This window comes from Rhineura floridana, chromosome 21 (assembly GCF_030035675.1).
Source record: "Rhineura floridana isolate rRhiFlo1 chromosome 21, rRhiFlo1.hap2, whole genome shotgun sequence".
Taxonomy (NCBI): domain Eukaryota; kingdom Metazoa; phylum Chordata; class Lepidosauria; order Squamata; family Rhineuridae; genus Rhineura; species Rhineura floridana.
In genome coordinates this window covers 16,427,469-16,450,482 of record NC_084500.1, presented here as the reverse complement: position 1 = coordinate 16,450,482, position 23,014 = coordinate 16,427,469, and the positions used below count along the sequence as shown (strand labels likewise).

Below are 23,014 nucleotides of genomic sequence, written 5' to 3'. Positions count from 1 at the left end.
TTTTTTGGGGGGGTGTAATGGGGTACCCCTCTTTCACCATATACCAGATGGGTGAGGACACCGAGTGAGGCTGGTTTTGAAAGACAAGAGCCATTATCAGGACTCTCTTTAGCCTGTGGAGTGAGCCGTTTACAATTTTGGCTGATGATGCTGTTTGGCTTGTGTAAAAGATTAGCCGCGTACATCTTTGCCTGTTTAGAATATCCGTTAATACCAACTGTTTAAAGTGAGAGTGTTCTTGAATTATTTCCCCTTATTAAGCCGCAACAATGTTTTAAATGTGTGTAGTCTTGAGACCTGAAACATCTTGCACCTTTTCAGCCCATGCTTTGTGTGTGTTTTTGTTTGCCACAGACGCATCAAGCAGCTTGTCCTTATGCCCATTTTGCAGATGTGGAAGGCTAACTTAGGGAGCACAGGTGTGACTTGCCTGTTTTGGTGAGAACCCTTGGCTGGGCTCTGGTTTGAACTGGGAGTTTTGTTTTCAAGATCCAAGACCCTGGAACAGATCACTGTTGTTTGGATCAAAGTTTCTTGGTGATAGATTGGCACAGTGCATATGCTGGTCAGGGGAACTTTCAATCCTCTGGATGTTGCTGAACTACAACTCCCATCATCCCTGGCTATTGAGCATTCTTGCTAGAGCTGGTGGGAGTTGTAGATCAGCAGCACCTGGAGGGTCAAAGGTCCCCCACTCCTGCTGTACATCCTTGTGTGTCTATGATTTCTGAAGAAGGGGTGTCTTTTGTCCTAATGTGGGTGGGTGGGGTGGGCAGACTGTGGCTTATTTTCTAGAAGAGGCACTCTGCACATACACAGAGGCACTTGGCTACTTCCCATATTTCAGGGGAGAGCCTTGGCTTTTTCCGGTAGTTTCCAAAGCTTGAGCCCTGAGGAACCCTGCCACTGCTTAAGTCCTATAAGTCAGGATATGACTGGCTGGAAAATAGCCACTCACCTGTGGTGAGCAAGCGTTGGCTCCAGGTAACCAGGCAAGGAAGATGGTGTTGGATAGTGGGAGTCAGTGGTTCTTTTTCTTGTGATTGATCTATTGGAAATGATTAACAGAAGCCTGTGTGGGCAAAACAGGCTTGTAAATGGATTTTGTGGAATAGAAACTCTTGTGTGTGTGTGTGTGTGTGTGTGTGTGTGTCAGTCACATGGAGCTTAGTAGCTCAGGATGAAATATCCCTTCCTCACAGTGGGATGTTCACACCCTACAGAAGTTAAGCTGCTAACTCTATCCTTCTTTTCCCCCTCCGCCCCCCTTCAGCAACTCACGTGATTCTGTTTCTGTTTATTTACCAACGCTGCTGGTTGGATCCCTGGAGACAGGCCGCAATCTTTACTCGCTGGTCTGCAAGGGGCTTAACTGAGCAAAGAGAGTGGTGCTATTTTTGTGTAGAAAATTTGGTCTACAAAGGGAATTTTAAAAAAAGGTTTCTCTCATCTTGTGCAGCTTGTCTTTAAAACAAGAGACTCTTGGGCAAGGAGACAGGGAAAGACAAAGCCCCCTTATATGAAATCATCTAGCTCAGATGCTCTACCATCCAGCGCTTGCTTTCCCCCTAAAAATAAAACTAAGATTCTAGTCCTCATGGTTCTGAATTAAGGGCAGATTTAAACAGGGACATAGGAAGCTGCCTTATACCGCGTCAGGCCGTTGGCCCATCTAGCTCAGAATGATAAACCCTGACTGGTAGTGGCTCTCAAGTGGTTTCTGACAAGGGGTCTCCCCCCAGCTCTCCTTGGAGATACCAGCGATTGAGCCTGGGGCCTTCTGCATTCAAAGCAGATGTATTTACTGAGACTACCACTCTGGGGAGGAGGACCCTTCCTTTGCCAGAGCTATGAGGAGATCCTGTTCTTATAAAGACGGTTGTAGCCCCTTCAGATTCAAACGTTCTTGTGTGTACACTGAACTTGGGGGGGGGGATCAAAATTCTGTGCCAAAGGAAGCTGGATTTTCCAATGTTTATACACTGTGCAACATGTTCTTTTCTGTTGTGTGATTCATTCTGCACTGTTTATTTTTGCATTATTTTCCTTCTGTTCATCATGAGGACGAGCAATGTGAAACACTGAAGCCACCCACCCACTCTTTGGACCATTAGCAATCTTGCTCTGTCATCTCTAGCTTCTGAGGTTCCACCCCGGGATCGAAAGCATTGGTCCATCGCTCTGGAGAATGGCTTTGCGTTCATAAGGGCTAGAAACTTTCTTAAAAGCACACACATTAAAACCCAGGTCGCATTCTCATGAAAGTTTGCATCTCTTCACCCTATACTGAGCACTGTCAACTTTGGCGCAGAATCGCAACATGTCCCCAGCCCTCTCCTCTCAGACTTTGCTTCCAGCAAAAGGAATTAAGAGGCTGGTTGAAGCCCAAGGGGGAAGTTATTTTTTAAGCATGCAGATGCAACTGCCGGCTTTATCTCTCTCATGGGGGCTGGAAAAGATGGCAAATGTTCTTTCTCTGAGTGCATGTCTTAAGATGGTGGCTTTTGAGGTTCAGATGGAAGGAAAAACCTCAAGGCTGATGATACCTCTCTGATTTCTTTTCAGACTGGCCTTGCTGGAGTCACGAAGATTGCTTTCCCCCCTTCCCGAGCAATCCTGGGAACTGTACTTTGTCACAGAGCTAGAGTTCCCAGCGTGTTAAGAAAAACTACAGTTCCCAGGATTTTTTTTTTTAAGGGCAGGGGAGAGCCATGACTGTTGAAAGTGTTAAAAGAGGGCTTTAAATGTATGCTGTGACTAGGGAGGATAATCGCTCAGTCAGAAACCACAGAAGGAAGTTTGCTTAGTGTAGTTGCCGGGAGTCTCTGAAAGATGAAAATAACATGACGTGGGGGAGAGCGGGTGGAGTTTGACTGGGGAGACTGTAGCCTTCCTTGCAGAGCAGTTGTGAGTTTCGAGCGGAATAAACCTGGATTTGCTGCCATAGCATGTTGGAGGATCCAAATACAATAAAGCTTTTTTAAAGAAAAAAACCATATAGCTTGCTCCATTTTTACTCTCATGCTTGTGGTAATCAAGCTCTTAATCAAGGCTCTTGAGATCTGGAACTTAGTTTGTAATATGGAGCATTAAACTATTGAAAACACTTTACGCGAGCAGCCAAATCAGGTGGCTGCCTGTGGACTAGAGGGTAGCCAGTGAGGTGCTCTGCAGACGTGTTGGACTATAACTCCCATCAGTCCCAGCCAATGTGGTCGAGGATGATGGGAGTTTTAGTCCCACAATGTCTTGAGGTTGCCAAGTTAGCTGCCCCTGACAAGGCATCCGCCACTTCTGACTGCCGGTGGTGGATTCAGTTTTTAAATGGGGAGTGGGGAATTCTTTTGACCTTTGAGCCGCCCCCCGGAGGTGATTCTTATGTTCTTAAAGACTGTCAAAAGTCATGTTAGAAATGTCTTAAGCCAGGAGTCGGGAACCTCAGCCCTGAGAGCTGAATGTGGCCCTTCAGGTCTCTGTCTGGCCCTTGGGACTGTTCCCCAGGCCATGATCCTCGCTGGCCTTGCTTCACAGCCTCCTTGGGTGCTTTTCCCTGTCCAGGATGCATCCCTAAACAACAATAATGCCTCTTGCTTGCCTGGGTGGCTGAAGGGCGAATGGCCAGAGCTCAGTGGGTAGAGTGTCTGCTTTGCATGCGGAAGAACCCAGGTTCAGTCTCCAGGTAGGGCTGGGGAAGATTCTGTGTCTGAAACTGGAGAGTCGCTGCTGCTGGTCAGTGCAGACAGTCCTAAGCAAGATGGACCCATGCTTCTTACAGAGAAGGATGTGTATTCATTGCTCCACCCACGTTTGCCTCCGGCCCTGCCCACCGCCAGCATGTGGCCCCAGGAAGATTGCTCAGGAGAATATGCGGCCCTTGGGCTGGAAAAAGGTTCCCCATTCCTGCCCTATAATGAACTTGCCACACCGGGGCAATGCTGGAGGTCGCTGGGTTTCTTTCTCATTGCAAGAGGAGTTTTGGGAAGTAGTGGCTCCTGGAGCTGAGACAGCCATCTTGCTACCTGCATATCCAAGTTTGTTTTCTTTCTGACTTCATAGGATCGTAGAGTTGGAAGGGTCCTGTAAGGCCGTCAAGTCCAAACCCCTGCTTAGTGCAGGAATCCTAATTAAAACATCCCTGACAGATGGCTGTCCAGCAGCCTCTTGAACACCTCCAGCGCTGGAGAGCCCACCACCTCCCTAAGTCATTGGTTCCATTGTTGTACCACTCTTAACAGTTAGGAAGTTTTTCTTGATGATCAGCTGAAAACTGGCTTCCTGCAACTTGAGCCCATAGTTCCGTGTCCTGCACTCTGGGACAATTGAGAAGAGATTCTATCTCTCCTCTGTATGACAACCTTTCTAGTACTTTAGGAGTTCCATCATAGCTCTCCTCAGTCTTCTCCTCTCAAGGCTTAACATGCCCAATTCTTTCAGTCTCTCCTCATAGGGCTTTGTTTCCAGGCCACTGATCATCCTCGTTGCCCTCCTCTGAACCCGTTCCAGTTTGTCTGCAGCCTTCTTAAGATGTGCTGACCAGAACTGGATGCAGTACTCAAGATGAGGCCTAACCAGTGTCGAATAGAGGGGAACCCATACTTCATGTGATTTGGAAACTATATTTCTGTTAATGCAGCCTAAAATAGCATTTGCCTTTTTTGCAGCCGCTTCACACTGTTGGCTCATGTTCTGCTTGTGATCAACAACAATTGCAAGATCCTTCTCGCATGTAGTATTGCTGAGTCAAGTATCCCCCATTTTATAACTGGATTTGGTTTCTTTTTCCTAGGTGTAGAACTTTGCACTTAATCCCTGTTAAATTTCATTCTGTTGTTTTCAGCCCAGTGCTCCAGCCTATCAAGATCACTTTGAATTTTGTTTGTGTCTTCCAGGGTATTGGCTATCCCTTCCAATTTTGTTTCATCTGCAAATTTGATATGCATTCCCTGCACCTCTTCAACCCTAGTCATTAATAAAAATGTTGAAGAGCATTGGGCTCAGGACTGAGCCCTGTGGTACCCCGCTCGTAATTTCCCCTCAGTTTGACAAGCGACCATGGATAAGCAGTCTTTGAGTACAATTCTGTAGCCAACTGTAGATCCACATGATGGTTGTCCCATCCAGCCCACATTAAACTAGCTTGCTGATCGGAATATCATGGGGCACTTTATCAAAAGCTTTGCTGAATTGGAGATATATTATGTCTACAGCATTCCCATCCTCTATCAGGGAGGTTACTCCATCAAAAAAAATGAGATAAGATTCGTGTGGCAGGATTTGTTCGTGACAAATCCATGTTGGCTTCTAGTAATCACGGCATTGTTTTCAAGGTGCTTACAGACTGACTGCTTTATAATCTGCTCCAGAATTTTTACAGGGATCGATGTCAGATCTGTAGTCCTGGCTATAAATTACTCAGCTCTCCATCCCTGACAATCCATTTAATTAAGCAGCTCATCAGCCTGATGACGATCCTGGCCGATAATGAGGCGATGAAAAAAGGCTGTTGGCTGCTACTAGAAGGGTGACCCATGATCTTGCCATATTTCACAATAAAGGCCAGGCAGGGGATGGAGGTGGTGGCGGCTCTTTGAGCCCAACATTTGGGAACCCATTCTCCCAACCCTGGATTCTTGCATTGAGCAGGGTGTTGGACTCAATGGCCTTTCCACCTCTACTGTTCTGTGATTTTATAACCCCAGGACTCAGCTTTGCGATTTGTGAAACGGGAACAAGAGCATGTGCAAAGTAATTTTTTTAGTCTTGTTGCTTGACTTGAGGTAATGACCTCACACATTTGGGGCTGGATTTACTGGGCTGGATGGTAGGTTGTGTGTGTTTTAAGCCAGGCTTGATCCCAGAAAGTCCCCATTTCAGAAATTTAACCTCAGGATGGGACATTCTTCCATTATGTGATCTTATTTACTTGTTTATCTCAGGGTAATCTGTCGGGCCACATGACAATTGTGGGTGGGGCGAGATTCAGAAGTGGGCGGAGATGCCCCCTTCTCTCCCTCCCTCTGCCACCCCCCCTCCGAGGGTTTCCCAGAGAAAGGATACATCACGCTTGCCTGAGGTCCAAGCTGATTGTGTGAGCAGAGGACCTTTTGAAATTAGGGGGGGGCACCAACTCTGCCAGCTAGGATAGGTTGAGAGGTCATGAGTAGCCTCAGGTCACTGACTGAGCTTCATGGCTGAGTGGGGATTTGAACCTCCAGTCTCAATAGTTGGCTTTCTCTACACCATATGACCCTCTTAAGATTCCCCCTTTATTGTTTTGGCTTTCACTGTTCTCTAGGTGACTTCTAATCCTGATCAGCTCACACTTGAAAACCATATCTTTAAAAAGTTGTATTTCCCCCTCTTGCCTGCTCTCATTTCTAGGGTTGGGTTTGTGTCTGTAAAACCTGAAATTTGTTTTTTTTTTTTTAAAATATTAATCCATATGGCGATTATGGCAGAAGGAGACATATGAATGTTTATTATTTATTTACATGTATTTTTCTTCATCTGTTTGGTGCGCCCGTCCTTTTGCAGAAGCGGCTTTGCTTGTGCCTTGGAGATGGGTTTATAGCTATCAACCAAGTAATGAAACATGCTCTCATGTTTCATCGATGGTTGATCATTGCTAAATATCAATTGGTTGGAGAGTCCGTTTTGGCAGCAGTCAAGTGCCCGCTTACCTGGGAGTAATCCCCGTTGAACTCTGGGGGACTTATTTCTTAGTCGACACATATAGTATTGCAAAAAGATTTTGCAATCATTGTTTTCCTTTTGCAGCAGAGTCCCAAATCGGAATGATTTGCCAAACTGTGGGATGCAGGCTTTATTATGATCATTATTATAATTATTACTTTCATTATCATCGTCATGATTATCATTATTGTACGACAACTCAAATATTATGACTTCCTAAATGAAGTCACTTTCAACATGTTATTATTACCATTATTATTAATCATTATTGTCATTGTTATTTGGCAACTTGCCTTTTATGATGATTTCCTAAATTAAATCACTTTCAATGTCATATTATCTGTAAAAACATATTAAAACAACGTATCTTTAAAAACATATTAAAACAAAACCTCTTTAAAACATCTTTTTTAAAAAAAGCTTTACAAACCTCTAGAAAAAAAAGTAATTGCAATACAGATGCAGACTGGGATAAGGTTAAGGGCTACTTAAAAGGCTTGTTGAAAGAGGAAGGTCTTCAGGAGGTTCATTAATTTAAGTGGGTTTACTTTGAGTAGGACTGTGTTGACTACAACCCAAAGTTAGTCATGTCTATTTACTTCAATAGGTCTACTTTGAGTAGGATTTATTATTTATTATCATTTGACTTAATTCAAATTTTGTTTGACAATTTCCTCAATTAAATCAGTTTCAGCCTATCAGTCTGTTTGTTAGGCCAGTGGTTCCTAAACATAGTTTTTCCTATAGACCGCTTGAAAACTGCTGAAGATCTTGGAGGACCACTTAAAGGTTTTTCTACCTGTTGTAGCAATTGAAATCCCAGGCGATGGTCTGAAGGCACATGAGTCCAGCACCCTGATAAAGCTAAGCAGGGTCAGGTCTGGTCAGTGCCTGGATGGGAGACTGCCTGGGAACCATATGTAAGCCTCCTTGGGTTTCTACCATGGAAAGAAAGGCGGGGTATAAATGTAATAAATAAATAATAACTTCCATAGAATTCAAATGGTAACAAAGCAGAAGATAAGAGATAAGAAAGCAATACAAAATACAATTAAAAATCAATATGAATAATCAGTCTGATGGATGCACCGTTGTCCCCTGTCTTCAAACACAAATCCACAGATGTGTGAATGAAGCTTGTGGACCACAGGTTGGGAACCCCTGTTTTAGAAGGCTTTCCTCACATGGTACCATGTTATGGTCTCCTCCCCTCCCCTTCCCACCTTATCCAGAGGAAGGGAGTTCCACAGTTCCAGGGCATCTATGTAAGTCGCAATGCACTGAATAACAGAACTATGATTCAGGCCGTGAGCACAGAGCTCAAAACCTGGGATGTTGCAGTCACCGGTGGGGGTTGAGGGGGGAATACCAGGCCCCTGTGAATACTTGAGCTTAATCAGGATCTCTGCTACAGAAGCTTAAAGACCTATATAGACCAATGAGGTTACGGTGTAGTTTACCAGTAACGCAGTCTGTCCCACTAACAGTGTATCAAAAATTGCATCTTTGGTTGGTTGGTTGGTTTGGTTCTTGAGTTCAGATGTAGTGATGGTAGATAGAGAATGCAATATTGAATGATCCCCAAGTCCATTAAAATATATATATTAATCCCTGCCCCTAGAAAACTAGCATGATGGAGAAGAAGGGTTCTAGACTTTAATCATTATTTTATTAATGCTTGCTAATCTTTCATTTGTTCTCCTTTTGGGGGGGGGGAGAATAGGCACACAAAAGCTTGCAAAAATGTAAGTATGCAATAAAGCAGAAACCATGAAATACAGCATGTAATATGGAAAGCTTGTTAAATAACAATAAGAACTAGTTTTTAAAGAGCAGCCAGAATTAAAAGCAGGGACTTGGCATGCGGAAACAGAAACATCTGAAGACAGTAAGGTAAAAGAGAAGGGGCCTGGCCGGTCTCCATGGAGAAGGTAACTACACAGTCTTGGTGCCAACACGAAGAAGGTCCTGTGTTGGTCGCCCACCTGTCTGATCTTGTGTAAGGGCACCAGAGCTTCTGATACTGATCTAAACTGGCAGGCAGATTCATAGGGATTAACCTTCTCCCTGACATCCTTGTATGTGCACACGCATGCAGGGAGTAGAAGATCTGTCCTAAGGCTCAACTGATTGAGTACTTCTCCTGTGGAGGCCCCATTGTAATGAATTCATTGGTGCTGGCTGGGGCTGATAGGAGCTGGAATCCAAAACATCTGGAGCTTGGTCTAAAGGGAAACGTTCTTTGGAGGAAGACAAGACTCCTTTAAGGCCGTTAGCTTGCTTAAGTGAGTTGAATGGCCATTTCTTTGCAAGGCCTTGGCCAGGGGTTGCTGTTTTGATATCTTCTCTAGGAAGCTAATATAATATCAATAATATGCGGTCTGTGATGGACCTGAATGGACTATCTGAAAAGTCTGGATGATTGGGATGTTCCGATAACCCAAGAAAACCCCTTAAATGTGAGCAACGCTCTGAATTTGTTATTATACAAGCAAGACAGTCTGGATTTCTTTAGTGGTTATCTGCAAGGAGATAGTCTGGATAGCTTGCCATCTAGAAACTTTTTTATTTTAATGACTCTAAACAGACTTAAATCTTCTTCTGTCTTAAGAAGCTGATCTGCTTGAACATGTATCTTTTTTGGGTGAAGGGAAGAATTAATGGGTGGGGGGAAGAGACCAGGATTTGTCTGCACAGAAACTGTGATATGGAGCCCTTGCTTTTTATAAAATTCCAAAGTGTTGAATTATTCATCGGTGGCAAGGAGAAAGCGCTCTGTATGTCCCCAGAGGTGTTTCTGAGTCTGTGTGCACTCTGTGCTGTAGGAGGGGATACCAGATAAGGTGATGTCTATCATCTGTTTGAATCGTATGTGGAAATGAGTTTAATTTCTATATGTGGCTATTTTGCATAATGAATTCTTCTGGTAGTCATGGGGAGAAGCAGAAAATCCTATTTTTTTGCATCCCACCCCCAAATTGCTGGAAGTATTAGTCAAGACCCTACTCTGACTTCTGACAGTCTTGAAAGTGTGTTAGCAACGCTTACCTTGAAAGCCTCTCAGCTACTCTCCTATGGTGAGCGACAGTCATCTGCAAGTGAACACAAAGAAAGAGAAAAGAAAAAGCGAGTTGTGTGGGTAAATGGCTAGAAAGAAATCTTACCTTAGCCAATGAATCATGTGAGTCAGTTGATTGATGATTCATAGAACCATAGAATAGTAGGGTTGGAAGGGGCCTATAAGGCCATCCAGTCCAACCCCCTGCTCAATGCAGGAATCCAAATGAAAGCATTCCCAACAGATGGCTGTCCAGCTGCCCCTTGAAGGCCTCCAGTGTCGGAGAGCCCACTTCCTCTCTAGGTCATTGGTTCCATTGTCGTATGGCTCTAACAGTTAGGAAGCTTTTCCTGATGTTCAGCCGAAATCTGGCTTCCTGCAACTTGAGCTCATTGTTCCGTGTCCTGCACTCTGGGACGATCGAGAAAAGATCCCAGCCCTCCTGTGTGTGACAACCTTTCATGTACTTGAAGTGTGCTATCATATCTCTCCTCAGTTTTCTCTTCTCCCGGCTAAACATGCCCAGTTCTTTCAGTCTCTCCTCATAGGGCTTTGTTTCCAGTCCCCTGATCATCCTTGTTGCCCTCCTCTGAACCTGTTCCAGTTTGTCTGCATCCTTCTTGAAGTGCAGAGACCAGAACTGGATGCAGTACTCAAGATGAGGCCTAACCAGTGCTGAATAGAGGGGAACTAGTACTTCACATGATTTGGAAACTATACTTCTGTTAATGCAGCCTGAAATAGCATTTGCCTTTTTTGCAGCCACATCGCACTGTTGGCTCATATTCGTTGATTGATGACCACCTAATTAAATTTGCATGTGGGGAAATTGCTAGCTATCAACCAAGGAGCATAACTTTGATATTAGGTAGTCTGTCTATGCTGAAGCAGGCAATGGCTTCGTCCGTGATGGTTGGTGCCCATTGGGAGTGGTGGGGCGGAGGGCCAGGAGCCCAACAAGAGGTGGAGCCAGAGCCAGCCAATGACAGGCAGAGCCAACTCATTCTAGTTCTGTCCCCTTCCTCTTCCCTGCAAGGGCAACAGATGAAAGAGGAGGGAGCTGACCGACAGGGCCACCCCTTGGGCTGGTTGCAAGTAAGAAGATAGGTGGGTGGGGGCTGGCTGGGGAGCAGACTGAGGTTGGTGGGGCAGTGCCACACTTGCCCTAATGGGCAAGCCTGCACTGGTCTTAGAGGCATTGTTTTGCATCAGAGTAAAGGCATAATCCCTATTCTTTAAAAATGGTGCTTACCATCTGTATACAGAGCCTGGCTGGGTGTCCAGAGTGTGAGTTCAGATCCCCGCTCGTGTCTCCTGGGTGTCAAGGGCCAGCTAAAGATCACCCAACTGTGAGTGGCTCAGGGGTTACATGCCCTGCCACCTGTGCAGCCGTGGGCCAGCTGCATAGTCCCAAGGAGCCCAGTTGCCCCCCAGCTGGCAGCTGCGGACAAGGAAGGGGCTGGCTGTGGCAAGCTGAGCAGGCCCTAGCCATCTGTGGAGGACTAGCCTCACAGAGAGGCAATAGTAAACTCCTTTGAATACAGCTTACCATGAAATCCCTATTCATAGGGTCGGCATAAGTCGGGATCGACTTGAAGGCGGTTTATTTCCATTTTATATTTTGATATACATATGTACATATATGTTGGGGACAGCATGGCTTGCTTAAATGTTTCATCCTTGCAGACTTAACCTGCAAAGCTGTCTTAAGAGCTAGAAACCTGCTGTAAAAAGAAAGCAACAACCCCCCCCCCCAAAGCAAAGGATGTTCAATTCTGCGCCTGGATGTTGCCAGTGCAGAATATATGCTCAGACTCAGGGAACGGATGTCCTTCATGTTGTTGTTCTATACGATTCAGAGATGAAGGTTAATTGTTGGGAGGGGAAAATGCGTGCATGGCATTTTCCAGAATTATATAGCCTTTCCATGGGCCAAGCACTCTTGCTTTTCCAGAAGGGTTGGTTGATAACTATAACTGCTACATGCCAACTACCAAACATAATTCCTGAATGCTGGGAGTGTCTTCCATGGAAAGGAAGGCCAGGTGTCACCTGGGTGGCTGTGTCACTAAAGCAGACAGGAAACAGGATGGTAATGATAATATTTAACTCGCCCACACCTTCCACATGACAGTTTCCAAAGTCATTTAGCACGCCTTAATTAGTGTTCCTTCCCCCCCCCCATCCCAGCTAAATATATGATTGCTGTTCTTTGTTCAACAAGTGGGCAGAGTGTTGCTTCTAAAAAACAACAGGACTTAGGGTGTACACTGGAGCATGCTGAAAGTAATCCTGATGTCTCAGTTAAAAAAAAAAATCCCAAAGTCTCTAGTTCTCATGACTGCAGAAACAAACGACATGGGATTAATGCAGGTGACCATACCTTGGTGGTTAGAGCATCTGTTTTTCAGGCAGAAAGCCCCAGGTTCAATTCCTGGCTTCTCAGGGTAGTGCTGAGTGACTCCTGCCTGAAACCCTGGAGAGCCACTACCAGTCAGTGTAGACAGTACTGAGCTAGATGTTCCAATGCTGTGATGTGGCCTAGATGACCTCCAAGGACCCTTTCGCCTTTAAGATGGAGTTGCTTTCAAGTACCTGCTGTGCGCAAGCTTCCTAGCCAGGTTGCACTAGTGTTGGTGTCCCACGAGACAAGATGGTGCCATCCCTTCTAGATTTTACTTGCTTGTGTTTTAGAATGACGACTGCAAATGAATAAACCTGTAAAGATTTTTTTTTTAAAGTTCCCATCCTGAAGCAGCCTGATTTACATCAAAAGATCAACACCTGGAGGGGGGGAAACCCTGTGGTTTGCCCCTTGATTGAGCTGGCTAGCCTGGAGCCCTCTTCTGCTCGTGCAGCCTTGTCTAGCCTGGTGCCCTCCGGACGTTTTTGGACTACAGATCCCATCACCCTTAACCTCTGACCCTGCTGGCTGCAACTGATGGGAGTTGAGAGTCCAGCCACATCTGGGAGGGTGTCAGGTTGGGGTAGGCAGTGCTCGTAGTGCATCCTTGCATCATGAAGTGGTAGCAGCTGCCCATTGAAACTGGCGGGGCAGAACCAGAGCCAATGACAGGCAGAGCCAGCTAATTCTAGTTTTGTCCCTGTTCTCCTCCTCCCTGCTGAGTTCAACAATGGGCAACACTGAGACTAAGGAAGAGGAAGCTGACAGCTGGGGCGCCCCCCTGGACTGGTGTAAGAAAGAAGGCAGACTGACTGAAGTTGGTGAGACAGTGCCTCATTCACCTCTTCTTTCTAAGAGCAATGAAACAGCCATCAGATTTTCTGGTTTTGCCACTCCCCAGCCTCCCCAGCAGGAAAAATAAAATATATCTGTGCTTCTAGTAACAGTGCAGTGGGGACACTGAGTCGCGACCGCAGGGCACCTATCTCTGGTTGGCCGGACAGTTTTCTTGCTCCTGGGCCCATGACCTAATAATTTTTTAAGACAGACACAGTGTTGGTGTGGGCTGCCAGACTTGGGGGAGGGGGAGAGAAGCTGAGCAAGTAAGGAGGCAGGAAAATACAAAACAACCAGTTATTTGGTCTGCAGGGCAGGAAAGAGAGGAAAAAATTGCAAGCTGAACTAATTTAAAAGACAAAAGGGGATCTGTTTTCTCTTTACATTTAAATTGAGGGTGGGGGACCAGCTCAGCAGTCTGGCAGTAACATGATATACCACCCCTTAAACTGAATGGGATATAAATATACGCTAAGCTTGTAGGACAAAAAATAAAAATGCGAGTCTGCAGCAGCAAGCCAGCACTCATACACAATACAAAGTCTATGCCCGGCTCACTGCATATAGGAAAAGTGACATTCTTCACTTGCCTTCACAGGTGTGTTATGAAGGGTGAAGACCAAGAGAAACATCATATTTGGTGTTTTTGAGGATCTGTTAAAGATCGCTGCCTGTAGCATTTGTATGGGAGCCGCCCCCGCCCCCCCATCATTGGCGGTTGGACTGTTAGGGCAAATAGGGAACTGCCCCACCAGCCTCAGCCTTCCCCCACCCATCTGCCTTCTTTACTTGCAGCTAGTCAGGGAGTGGCTCTGCCTGCCATTGGCTCCGGCTCCACTTACCGTTGGGCTCTCTGCCTTCTGTCCTACCAGGCCGAGCTGGGACATGATCTGGATGGGGATTGTCTGGCTTTGATGGGCTATGCTCTGGCAACCTCTAGGCCAGCGTTTCCCAACCAGTGTGCCTCCAGATGTTGTTGGACCACAACTCCCATCAGCCTCAGCCAGCATTGCCAATGGTCAGGAAAGTGGGAATTGTGGTCCAACCACATCTGGAGGCACACCGGTTGAGAAACACTGCTCTAGGCCCTGGGCTTCTACTTGAAACATCTTCTGCAAAGGAGCGCCAACCACCTCCCCGAGGCTCTCCGGTCCACTGTTACATACCTTGTACCGTCAGGAAGTTTTTTGTGAATTTTAGTCGAAATTTGCCTCCCTACGCTGTCCATCCCTTGGTTCTGGTCGTGCTAGATGGGAAACCAGTCTGCTCCGTCTTCTCCGTTACAGCCCTTCAGTTATTTGTAGACTGTTATCGTGTCTTCATTTCAACCTGTTCTTCATTCTCAACATATCCAGCTCTTTCAGCCGTTCCAGAAAGGATTGGGTTTTGAGAACCCTTAGATCCTGGTCTCCTTTCTCTAGATGTGGTCTGGTTTATCAATGGCCGCCTTTAAATGCAGCAGCCGGAATTTGACACAGATGCAGCCTGTGCCTCCCTTTTGGAAGAGGGACGTCCTTCCTTTCCCTTGCCACTGCAGTGCTACGGTTTGCTTAAAGGTTTGGTTTGCGTAACAAATCACAAGTTAACCATGAGTTGTCCCATAGACAAATCAACCAGCCAACCAAGCATGGCTTGTTTCTCTAAAATTTGTTTCGTTTTCCACCTTTGTAGTTAGTTGAGCCTCTGGGGTGGTCAAACAAACCATGGTTAAGGAAAGGTGCTGGGTTTACATGTAATGCCAAGCCATCAATAAAAGAAACCAAGGTTTGTAAGCCAACCACAAACCATGGTTTCAGTCCCAGTGTGGCTGATGAGAGTTGTACAAAACCTCTAGAGGGTGGCAGGTTGGTAAAGGCTGTCTTAGGAGAAAACAAGGAGGTCCCACTCGGTGGTGGTTGGATAAAAACTTGCTCTGCTACAGCTGTTAATGGATTTATTCTAACACCTCTAGTGGCTGCTCTTAAAATGAACTCTGTCAAGCATCTTTGTAGTCTAGATTTTAGATCTGTGTTTTGGTGACGTAATTTGCTTGGGGGCGGTCAATATATATTGATCTGAGCACTTGCAGTGAGCCTTCCCTTGTTTGAAGAGACAGCAGAAGAGAAGCGAATGAAGAAGTAATCAATTGTTCATCTGTACCAGATCAACAGGTGTGGTTGTTATGGGCGGTTTATGGCCTACTTCAAAGAGTGACCTTACATTAAAGACTGGCCTCTTCAATCAGTTAAGGTTGCTTTTCTTTGGATAGATCGTGCAGTTACAGTCTTTGTGGCAGGTATATGTCAGATCGAAGCAAACGGGAGCTTTGAAAAATGAAAAAAGTTACGGACAATTTTAAGGCAGGCAAGCTTTCAGGGAAGGGCCGTAGTATAATGGTAGATCCTCTGCTTTGCATGCAGAAGGTCCCGGGTTCAGTCCGTGGCACCTCCAGCTAGGGCTGGGAAAGACCCATTTCTGAAGCCCCGGGAGCTGCTGCCAGTCAGTGTAGACAATACTGATCTAGATGGGGCAATAGTCCAACTTCGTAAAAGACAGTTTCCTGTGTGCCTGTTTAATGGTGCAAAAATAGCCCTTGGTGCATTTCTTCCTTGACTGTTGCTAGGATTGCCACCTTACCAGAACAAAACCTGCCTGTCCCTGCTCCTGTGCCTCTTAAGAGCTGCTTGATCTGCCAAAAGCAGCAAGTTGCAACTTTTATGCAGCGTGGTTGATCACACAGGATCGCCTGCTAATGTCTGTTGTCGAAGGCGTAGGAGCAGAAGTGGCCAGATGTTGCTGAACTGCAACTCCCATCAAGCATGGCCAATGGCCAGGGATGGTGGGAGTTGTAGTTCAGAAACATCTGGAGGGCCAACGGCTCCCCAAACCTGATACAGATCTTTATTTTAGAAAACGGAAACTGGAGTATGGCACAACTTCACCCTGTATAAAGGAACTTTTTTTTCCCCCTGAGTATCACGGAATTGCAAGATTTTTTTTTTATTGTACCAATGGGTTCTTGGCAGAGTAATGATCACTCATCGCATTTCTCCACAGTGTGCCATGGGGTGGCATAGGATGGCAGCAGGTGCTTGATAGGCATGGGTGCCTTGGCTTGCGCTGATGTGCCGATGGCTTTAATTGCTGCTTCCCAGCTCCTGCAAGCAGTATAAACTCTCCAGAACTGTTACCTGTTGTGTTATGATTTCCCCCTCCCCCATAACACCCATTTATTTATTTATTTGTGTGTACGTGTCTATACACATACTGTTTTTTTGTGTTTTTGTTTTTTTTAAGTGTGTCACACATGGGAAAGAAAGGGAAAATCACCTGAAGCAATAACTGTTGTTAGTCGTAAACACTGAATGCTTCTCCGGTCGAAGACTCTGTGAATAACACCAGATCTAGGAGGGTTGTACGGTGCTAATAGGTTGTGGCCAATATATGGCACAGGCAGGATCTGCAACAAAATGTTGCCGTGTGGAATTCTCCTGTCCAGGGCTCCAGCCAGCCACATTCTCTTCTAGGATAAGGAGATGCCCCCTTAGGAGTTTTTGCGTGTGCAAACCTCAGGGCGTCCCTGAACAGATGATACTTCACTCTTGTTTCTGACTGGGGCTGCTGGGATATGTAGTCCAAAATTGCCAGAGGACTCCAGGTTGCCCAAGGCTGCTGTAAGCCTATCCTTTCAGCAGTGTGAGACTGGGTCATGCCTCCGGTTTTAAAAATTCTGATAACAGGCCTGCCACCGGCGTTTCGGTGCCAGTCAGCAGGAGGAAATCTCCTTTTCTGAGATCCGTTCGATTGCTGGGTTCTTGCGTCATTGACCAGCTAGCTCAGAAGAGCTGTTTAGAAAAATGGAGAGAGGATATTTGTTCAAGCAGCGTTTGGCTGGCTGTCAAACTGTGCTCAGCGAAACATCTGTCGCCCCACATGGAGAGATGCCAGGAGGGCAGCGATTATGTGGCACGGTCCTGAAAAAGCAAGGGCATATGGAGGGGGAGAGAGAGAGAGAGAGAGAGAGAGAGAGAGAGAGAGAGAGAGAGAAATGTGCGCATGACTCTGTGCTGGTACCTCTATTTCAGGCCTGCCCAGACCTCTGCTCTGCCGCTATCACCCACATGCCAGTCCTGATGGTGGGCAGGTAAGAGAGAAGCTGGGTCCGCCACAACACTGAAACCACTGTGTGGCTAAGCTGAGAGAGAGAGAGAGAGATCCTGGCCGGTATATGTATGTGTGTGGAAATCTGATGGACATAGGCCATTTTCTAAAAGTATGACTACTAGCCAGGGAACCGTGGTCTCTCAGTTTTCGGTAGGTGTGGATTTGTGGGTTCTCTTGCCCTGTTGTGATTTTGCCTGTGGTCCTTGCCCATCACTGGCCGGTGCCTCCCTCCACCCCCAACGTTTGCCAAGAAGGCAATGTGACCCCTGAGCTGGAAAAAGTTTCCCACCACTTGCTCTGGGGGGTCTTCAGCTTTCAAAGGCCAGCGTCCGTGTGCATAATTCTGATAAGCAGTACAGCACCAGTACAATTCTGGACTTCCAGTTTCAAAGATCTTGCATATGACAGACGGCAATACACAAGGCGGGCATGCAGCGCCTTATTTGGCACGAAGCTGCGTGATCATGCCCGAGTGAAAAACTGATGTTTGCATGTCTCTGCATCCCAAAATTGTGCCCTCCTCCATATCAAGCAGGATGCTTTCCTGTCCAAAGGCCTAGCTCAGGAAGTAGAGCATCTGCTTTGCTTACAGAAGGTCCCAGGTTCAATCCCCCCCCCCCGGCATCTCCAGGTAGGGCTGGGAAAGGTTCCCTGCCTGAACCCAGGGGAGCTGCTGCCAGTCAGTGTAGACAGTACTGAGCTAGATGGGCCAATGATCTGACTCTCGGTAAAAGACAGTTTCCTATGCCTGTGGAGCATGCTTTCAGTAGAGGTGCCTGATAAAGCTTCTGCCATAAAATGGCATGGAAAGATGACTGACAACATCCAATTGGGCTGATGGGAGTTGTAGTTCAAAAAAGTTAACTTTTCCAAGCTCTGCAAATAATAGACAAAAACGAGGGGTCTTAACCTGAGAGCCCTGCTGGCAGGGCGGGTTACAGCAGTTTAAAATACATCACAATTAAAAACAACTTAAAATCGCGCCATCCCCAGAAATAGGGTGGGTCCTAAAAATATACATCTTAGGTAGCAGTTGTTGATCCCTCCAAAAGAAGACGATGTGACAGCCGCCTATGGCATCTCTTGCCCCTTCAGCTGGGTTCTGGATGGATGGAAAAGGCCTTTGCGAGCTATTTAAAGGCAGCGGCCTTCTGTTTCCATCTGCGATGGGCGGTGCAGAGCGGTCTTTCCAGAGCAGGGCGTGTTTGACTTCCACTCCACACTCCTTAAATAGGTGCTTCCCTCGAATTGTGTTCCCTCCAGCTGTTTGAAGCAGTGCCAGTTTTTCAAGCCCTCGAAACTGGTTTGGGAAGCAGGTTTTTGTTTGCCGTTCAGGGCCTTTGCTCTGGGTGGCAGAGTCTGCGCCCTGCCTTGTCCCATCCCATCCACCCTTTCCTGTTTCTCTCCAGAATTGGTAGAGGCCTCTGTCTTCCTGAACGGGCAGAGCAGTCGTCTGGGTTGGGAAAAGTTGGCATCCTGCCACGGGAGCGCTGGCCTCTAGCAGCAGCTGTAACTGCCAACGTTAGCCAGGGATGAATGCCGATAGCTGAGCTGTGAAAAAGCTTTGCTTGCCACTCTCTGCAGGTCAACTGACTGTTATGGGCAGAAGAGCCTGTCAGGGTGGGGTCAGTTGACACCCCTATTGAGCTGTACTTAATTTTTTTTTAAAGGGAAAAGTTGCCAACAAACTTGGTCAGAGGTTTTGTCTCAGGAGTGTGGAACCTCAGGCAGAAGGGCCAAATATTGGCCCTCCAAGCCTCCCTCTGTGGCCCTCTTGCTTGTATGGATGGGAGAGAGAGAGGTGAGTTGAGCGTGCATCAAAGCATGCTGTACAAATGTAAAATCAATGCTCATTGCTCCGCCCACCACTGGCATCTGGCTCCCGGAAGGGAATGTGGCCCTTGCCCCTGCCTTGTCCTATGTGAAGCATAGGTCAGACAATTTGTCCATTTAGCCACCTGTTGTCTGCTCTGACTGGCAGCGGCGTTCACCAGCTCTCACCAGCTACCCAGGATCGTTTCTAACTGGAGACGCCAGCAATTGGATCTAGGGCCTTAATGCATGCAAACTATGTGCTCTATTCGCTGAACAATGGCCCCCCATACATGTGCAAGTCTTTAATGTGTGGAGCGGCTGCGCTTTTTAGTTAGAAATCTGCGCTCTGTGTATGTTCAGGAGCCCACTGCTTGTGCTGATCCTGCAAGTGCTGCCAGGGAGACAAGGGCGCAGTAATGTGATTTTGCTGAAACTTATTTCTTTCTTACATTTATATACCTCACTTTTATCCACGCGAGACCCAAGTGGGCTAACGTGGCCCGATGGGGACTAGAGATCCCCCGCCAAAAAAACCCTCTACCCAACTCATTTAAGTCAGGGATGGAGAACCTTTCTCAGCTCAAGGGCCGCATTCCTTTCTAGGATACTTTCCAAGGGCCAGAGGCAAAAGTAGGAAAACTGATGAGAGAAAATTGTGCACCTTTGTAGAGTACGCAGGAAGCTGCCTTCTACTGAGTCAGACCATTGGTCCATCGAGTTCAATATCGCCTACACGGACTGGCAAGCGCCTCTCCAGGGCTTCAAGCACAGATTCTCTCCCAGCCCTACCTGGAGCAGAGATGTGAAGGCCCAGAAGAAACTGGAAAAATGGGGGGGGTATTTTTTTCTGAATTTTGCAGGTTTTTTTTAAAACCCATGTTCCCCCCCCCCCCCCAATTTTTTTTCTCCTGGGCTGCCACATCTCTAGCCTGAAGATGCCAGCGATTGAACCTGGGACCTTCTGCATGCAAGTCAGATGCTCTAACCACTGAGCTGTGTGGCCCTGTATCCAATACGCTTTCACACTCTCTCCATCCCCCATCCTGACAAGAAGCATGATCAGAGTTCAAGGGCGCAGGCAAAAATACTCGCGGTGCGAAGGAGGGCCAGTGAGGGAGGTGTGGCCTGGATAGACAGGGTGTGGACAGGGAGAGTTCTGAGGGCCAGATACAAAGCTCTGGAGGGCCACGTTTGGCCCCCAGGCCTGGGATTCACTCAGCTATGGCCCCTCCCTCCCCTAATCTGGGCTTGGAGATGCCTGGAATGGAGCTGGCAAGCCCAGAGCATCTTGATGGTTTTCCTTCTTTGTGAGGGGGAAAAAGGCAATCTGGTTGGTTGGCATTTCTGCAAAGCGCTGTGTTCCTTTTTTTTCTTCTTTTAGGCTGAAAAGCGCTGAGTTTACTATGCTGGTGTTGACAGCAGGGGGCCTTGCTCAGCAATTCATGAGGCCAGCTAGTTGCTCGCGTCTGTCATTGCCTCCTGGGGTGGAGCGGAACAGGGATCCTGGTGGGGAGGGAGGCAGGGGACAAGGTGGACAGCTAGGGAGATTTTGCATGTCTGACAATGCCAGCCCTTCCCTCGGTTTCTCTAACTGCAGAGGCGGGGAAGCAGTGGAGATTAGTGGCTCCGATGTCGGTGGGGCAGCGAATCCGCTGCGAGTTTTAGTCCGAACTTTCAAGGAGCTGTCCCAAGGTGCTTCCGCAACTTTGAGTAAGAAACAAACAAGCAGGGGGGAACTATATTTACATCCTGTAATGCCCAGCGCAAAAACATCTGCGGTGATTTGCAGTATCAGTACCTAAAGAACTCGCCTCCATCAGGGATCAAATCATGAGTTTGATTTTCCATGTTTTTCAATATAGTTGTGGCCTTTAAATCCCCCCCCCTCAAAAACCCAAGAAAGTTAGTGCACCAGTGAAAATGGGTATATACAGTAAACATCCCTGAAGAGAGCTTTTGTTTGTTAATGCAAAGGTGGTCTCTCTTGTAATCTGAAGTGGTAGAGTCTACAGAGGTAGTAGAATCTACCACCTTGTTATGCTTGTGCAAGGATCCTCAGCCAGAGCAGTGAATCGTGCAGAGAGGCCACAGTCAGCCTTCTCCCGTGGGCGGATGGCTTTGGCATCACAGGAGCTCTAAACTACTTCCTTCCTGCAGTTAAGGTGGTGTACACACCATACGTTTAAAGCATATTCTCTTCCCCCCACACACACAGCCTGAAGAATCCTGGGAACTATAGTTTACCCCTCACAGAGCTGCAGTTCCAAGCACTCTTAACAAAACTACAGTTCCCAGGATTCTTTGTGGGGGGGAGTTGTGCTTGCTTTAAATGTATGGCTGAGTTTATTCCAGCGCACGGTGTGTCCTCTAAATGTCCCTGGGATTCCTGCGTGGGCCAGTCTGGCTGTTGTAACATCCCTGAGGCCCTTTTCTCTGGGGAGGTTGGTGGGAAGGAGGCATGCACCTGCCCGATCGATTGGGATCTCTCGGCTTTCCTGCAGCCTCCATCCCCTGCGGTATTTTGGTCCACATCTCATATCAGCTGTTGAACCAGCTTGGCAGGCTCTGCTAAACCAGGGGCTATTTTGTTGTCTTGCCATTTGCGAGGGTTTTGCTTGGGGGGGGGGGAGTTCAGCAGCACAGAAACAGCTTAAGGTCACCTTCTCAGAGAGCCATCCTTTCTGCTTTAGGCAAGTTTCTTCAGCCAGCCTAGGGACTAACCTCTGCTGTTTTTCCTTCGATCTCATCTGCTAGGGATCTTCCCCTCCGGGTTACCTGATGGCCAAATGATAAAATTACTTTGGTTTTTTTACTAGCTAATACATGGACGGGTGTGAAAGCGGGGAGTGACTGTACAGAAAAGAGAAGAAATGCCCCATGATTATAGCCACAAGATTGCGTTGTGCTAAATATTGGGGAAAGGTTTAATATTGGGGAAAGTGTATTTAAATTAGTCGCTTTTAAATTGGAGAAACCCGATCTTTATGTATGGATGTGAAAGTTGGACAGTGAAAAAAGTGGATAAGAGAAAAATCAACTCATTTGAAATGTGGTGTTGGAGGAGAGCTTTGCGCATACCATGGACTGCGAAAAAGACAAATAATTGTTAGAACAGATTAAACCAGAACTATCACTAGAAGCTAAAATGATGAAACTGAGGCTATCATACTTTGGACACGTAATGAGAAGACATGATTCACTAGAAAAGACCATAATGCTGGGAAAAACAGCAGGGAGTAAAAAAAGAGGAAGGCCAAACAAGAGATGGATTGATTCCATAAAGGAAGCCACAGGCCTGAACTTACAAGATCTGAGCAGGGTGGTTCATGACAGATGCTCTTGGAGGTCACTGATTCATAGGGTCGCCATAAGTCGTGATCAACTTGAAGGCATATAACAACAACAAAACTGGAGAAAAAACATCTGGGACCATAAAGGCAGATAAGGGATTTGTGGGTGGTTGCTCAACAGAAGTCTTCTCCATGTGCTGTTTGGCTCCCAAAAGTACTCTTTACAACAAGCAGTTACCTTCAGGGGTAAGAGGTGATTTTCAGCAGGAAACTGATGTGGGGGCCCCCAATCTGGATCAGGGCCACATTCTAGAATGGCTTGGGGAGCTGTTTTTCTTCCTCCTTTGAAATAAAAAGTGGCCAGTTGCTAATCATGAACAGTGTGGCATGTCATTTTATCCTGAGTCGATAAGATTGCCTTTTAATTTATTTTAAACCCATATAACATCAGCATATGACTAAAACAATGTGTTTGTGGTTTTGGTTTTAGAAAATTATGCATCGTGCTGCTTGAAGTTGGTTTTTTAAAGATGTGCTTTTATTTTAAAATAGTGATTTTTTTTTTTAAAAAAGAACCTGCTACCTTGTTTAAAGATGGGCACCATTTAATTCAATAAAAATAACCACCCAGTTGACCTCATGCTTTCCTGTTATTTATTTATGTATTTATTTCCTGCCCTTCCTCCCAGAAGGAACCCAGGGCGGCAAACACAAACACTAAAAACACTTTAAAACATCTTAAAAACAGACTTTAAAATATATTAAAACAAAACA

The 23,014-nt window shown here is 46.5% G+C and overlaps 1 protein-coding gene across 4 annotated transcripts in view; it reads left to right on the top strand.

Annotated features, from left to right (window-relative positions):
- YPEL2 (yippee like 2) overlaps positions 1 to 23,014 on the top strand; it is a 45,329-nt gene that overhangs the window by 1,221 nt on the left and 21,094 nt on the right. The gene's annotated exons all lie outside the window — the stretch shown is intronic.